Below are 5,000 nucleotides of genomic sequence, written 5' to 3'. Positions count from 1 at the left end.
GGGGGAGGAGGAGGGGGGGGGGGGGAGGGAGGGGGGAGTGGGGGGAGGAGGGAGGGGAGGGGACTCTCGGTGGTAAAAGGTGATTTATACGCTGCGCTGGATGCAGATGCCGGCTAGATCACAGAGACAAGGGCAGCAGAGGAGGAGGAGAGGAGGAAGACAGGAGAGGAGAGGAGAGGAGAGGAGGAAGGAAGGGAGGAGAGGAAAGGGGAGGAGGAAGAGAGGAGAGGAGGTAGTTTAGGAGATGAAGAAAGAGGTAGGCTGGAAAGATAGAATACAAGGAGGAGAGGGAAGAAGAGAGAGGATGGGATGGAAGGAGGGGAGTCAGGAGAGAGGACACAGTGGAAAGAGAGAAGTAGAAAGGAGAAGAGAGTAGAAAAGGAGAGGAGAAGAATGGATGCTGTCTCCAAAACTCTGGAGTTTGTGTTAGGACAGGATCTGGTGTACATGATGATATGCTCGGCGTTCAGAAGGACACGGTCAACAGGGCTCCATTTGAAGGCAGCAAGATACTACTGTCAGAGGATTCAGCATGGGAGAGGAGAAGAGAGGGCAGAGGGACACGCAAAGGGGGGGGGGGGGGTGGAGTGGTGACGAGAGGAGGAGGTGAGGCCACTAAAGGGAGAGTAGAGGAATGAGATGTGGAGAGAGAAGAGGAGGAGAGAGAAGACAGATGCTGCTGTCAGATGGATGTGTTACTAAAGCCAAGCGGACGGGATCCGTCGGGACGTTTCACCCTCAGTCGATCACCTGAGCCCAGATCCCAGTGAGCAAGCCGAGGCCAACACAACCTTACTGCACGCAGACTCTGGCCACTACGGCTTTCATCGGCAGCCATGTTGGCTCCACAATTGACTATGGGACAACCCATGACGATCTTTTCATTTATTCTGACATGTGACAGTAGAGCCTTTTACACAGCCCGCGAAAGGGTGTCATTTTGTTACGCCAGTGGAGTTAGTATCAGCGCCGAATCCACGTCAGTTTAAAAGGGTACGCCGCGAGAAGACGGGAATCTCAGCTCATTCATGAAAAAAAGTGACAGGAGGACTGAGGGAAAAGCACCTCCAGATTGAAGTTCTACTATCAGAAATAAGTGAACCAAAGCATATCTGTTCGCCTGTTGTGCGTTCCCTTACGAAAAACAACTAACGTTAGTAGTATTCAGACTGTGCTCCTCCTACTATAGCCTATATTTGATTTGATTTGATTTGATTTGATACTTTATTGTCCACCATGGTGGAAATTTTTCTTTGGCTTCTCTTCCCATCAAGATACATTGTGCACAGTCAGCACACCATAAAACATAAAGACATAGAACATAAAACACACATGTACAAGTTAAGACAGATAGTGCAAATAAACATATGATTCCAAATACAAACACCTAACTAAAAATGGCTTCCTACCTATCTAAAATACCAGTCATATACCTACCTAAAATATTACAAATACAATACCTAACTAAAATGGCTTCCTAATTCCTAACTATCTAAAATACCAGTCATATACCTACCTATCTAAAATATTACATAGCGCAGCAGTGACAGCACACAGGACAGTTCATTTATTTAATGACCGTATGGCACAGGGGATAAATGAGTTTTTGTAAATGTTCCGGTTGGCCCTTGGGACCCTGAATCGACGACCGGATGGAAGCAGCTGGAATGCAGAGTTCAGTGGGTGCGAGGCATCACCACTGATCTTCCTTCCTTTCCTGATAACAGCCTTTTCAAAAATGTTGGAAAGCTGTTTTTGTGTTTTGCCGACAATTTTACTTGCTATTTTAACTATTCTAGAAAGTTTGTTTTTGCTCTTTACGTTCAGGTTGCCGTACCAGGCGGTCATATTAAAAGACAGGACTGATTCGACCAGACTGCTGTATGCCGTTTGGAGAATGTGTTGGCTGACACCAAAACTCCTCAGCTTCCTGATTAAAAACAGACGCTGATTGGCTTTCTTATATATATAGTCTGTGTTCTCATTAAAGGTCAAAGTCTGGTCAAAGATTGTCCCTAGATACTTGAACTGTTTGACCTTTTCCACAGGCTGGTTACTGAGCATGATAGGGACCATGTTACTTTCCCCTGGTTTTGTTTGCATAATGAGTTCCTTTGTTTTGGACACGTTAATTTCTAGTTTGCATGCTCGGCACCAGTCCTGCAGTGCAGTGGCCTGCTTGAGGTATGCCTCTTCATAGATGGCATCATCTTCCCTAAGAAGACCAACAAGGGCCATATCGTCTGCGTATTTAAGCAGCTTCAGGTTACAGTTATTTACACACATCATGTTTACATAAATTGAGAACAGCAGTGCGGACAGTACACAACCTTGGGGTGCCCCAGTGTTTAAGACAAGTTCATCTGAGTACAGTCCGTTCATCAGGACTCTCTGAGGGCGGTCCGTTAGGAAGCTCCTAATTAGATGAATGAGACCCCCATTCACATTCATCTCTAATAGTCGTTCCAACAGAATATCAATTTGCATAGTGTTAAATGCGGAACAGAAATCAATAAACAAAATACGAACGACTGCTTTTGGTAGCTGTAGGTGATTAGCTACTAAATCGACTAAAGTGAGAGTCGCATCCTCAGTTCCCCTCTTGGACCTATACGCGAATTGTAGGGGGTCAAGTTGATCTTCTACAGAGGATATAAGGTGCTTAATAATGACTCTCTCCATACATTTGGATAAGATTGACGTAAGAGCCACTGGTCTAAAATCCTTAAAAGCTGTTGCTCTAGGAACTTTAGGCACAGGAATAACTGTAGAGTGTTTCCATGGGTTTGGCCACACTAGATTATTGAGCAGGGTTTGGTTTAGCTTAGTCCCAACTCTGTGGCGAGTCACTCGAGCAGCCGTGCCTGACACGAGCTCTGCTCCTCTGACAGTGACATAACCAGACAGTCAAACTTTTAAAAGTCGAAACCAAGTGGTTTATATTGATGCCGCCGCCGCCAAAATGCTGCTCGGCTGATCCCTCGTATACGAGACAAATATTCGCCCTCTCCTGTATCCACGTTACAACATGACTGACAGGCACCAGCGGCTGATCTGTAGCAGCGGCGATGTGGACTGGAGAAGGCAGCTGGCAGCAGGTCGGGGAATGGTAACCATATCATACTGGACACAGGGCTCCATGCACCGAACCAGAGGTAAGTTGGTCGAGTCCATTATTGCCATCATGCAAAAATCCCCAAAAGTTTATCCACACAAACGCTAGTTTCACGAGTCACAAAAACAGCATCTGAAGAATGACGATGTTGTTTTTAACCAATAAAAATGGTTGTTCTTCAGGCCTTTATGCACAAGGCAGCTGGCCGGCTAGCTGGCCAGCTATCAAAAAATGCACACTGTTTCCTGCAATTGTGTCGGATCACGACACAAGAGAGTCGGATCACGTTCTCACGACAAACGAACCGCACCAGAGTTCGTTTGGAAACGGACCGAGACTTTCTTGGCGATCTCGGCCCGCTTGTTTTGTCCCACATCCGCACTCCCCCCAAACGAACTGCACCAAAGGGGGGAAAACGCTCTCTGTTTCAGAACAACTGCTCCAAACGAGATGGGTGTGAATAGACCCTAAATGACCTATTGCAAAACAAATGGATTTCAGTCCAGTTTGATGAAAAAGCTTAAAATGCAATAGGTTTTCTGATTGACCCCGACATTTTGGACAGTGTGGTGCACGTCGGAGCAGATCCTGATGGACTGCTGCATAATGGCCTGGCTTCAGCGTGCAGCTTTGCTCCATGAAAAGTCAGTTGCAAATGAATGGAAGGAAGCACAATGAGACTGGAGAGAAGACAGTACAACTGACCTCCGCAACAAAGAGGAACACTTCCAATTCCTTAAAGGGAATCTATGTAATACAAAAGCCACCTTTAGGAGGGGGGGAAATCTTTGTCTAGTTTATTAAGGACGGTTTCCTTTCCTGCTGACTCTAGCATTCAATACCAAGTGATTAATAATCTCAATTTTCTCAACAATAACACAAGGGGGTGTATTTCCACATATTGGCTGTGTCAGGTCTGGGTGTGAACGTTCAGAAAGCTGATGTCGGGACGTGACATGAATAGACTTCAGGTGCTGCAAAGTTGCGTAAATAGATCCCGTATTCACACGTTCCCAGAGAGCCTATCAAGACTCTCCACACTGGGCCGAGCCCGCACACCCGAACACATTACGAGTGAACGCGCCAATCGATGGACTGCTAAACTTTGGACTGGGTGCAGCATACGGAATGAGAAGAAGAAATGTCCCCGCTGTGCTGCAGTAAGCTGTTTTCAGGACGGCGCTCACTCTGACCGAGCCGCATAAAAAGTCCAGAGGCAGACATAAATAAGGGCCCGGACGGTGTTGGAGAGGACTGATATTGATTACTCAGGAAGGCTGATGACACCGAGCCGGGCCTGGGCTCTGTCGGGATATGAGCTGAGATCCAGCATGTCTGCACCTTCAGAGGAACACAGGCAAGGACAAACACATGTATACCTACATGCATATCCATGTGCTATGTGTTTTTATTAGGCTATCGGTAGTCTCACGTGATCAGACCCTCCGCAAGTCAGCATTTCCTGGGTTTTGCCGCAGGAAAAGCTGCAGCAAGCCTCTGATTGGCTGGGCTGTAACGGAAGTCCGGCTCTCGGCGTGCATTGGTGCATCGTTCAAAATGCACCGCCCCCCACCCCCACGAATAGCGAGTAAATAAGGAGGTCAGTGGTTGGGCAACTCATATGTCTGTCACGCATTTTGTTTTAGTCCTTAACCACTTGTCAAGAATTGTACCGCAGCCGTAGGTATCTACGTCTGGCTACCGCGAGAATAGGCTCTCATTTATTAGTATTTAGCCATTTCTCCTTATGGATTTTTGAAGGTTAATACCCAAACCAATATTGAAGCTGCCAATAGCTGATATTTTGTTCCTACATTTAAGTGATCTTAGTACACACACTGATCTCGGCTCCCAGACAATTGGAGAGCTCCGCCTACCAATGGTC

Source organism: Poromitra crassiceps, assembly GCF_964638095.1.
Source record: "Poromitra crassiceps genome assembly, chromosome: 15".
NCBI lineage: Eukaryota > Metazoa > Chordata > Actinopteri > Beryciformes > Melamphaidae > Poromitra > Poromitra crassiceps.
Note: the sequence above shows the minus strand (reverse complement) of the source record.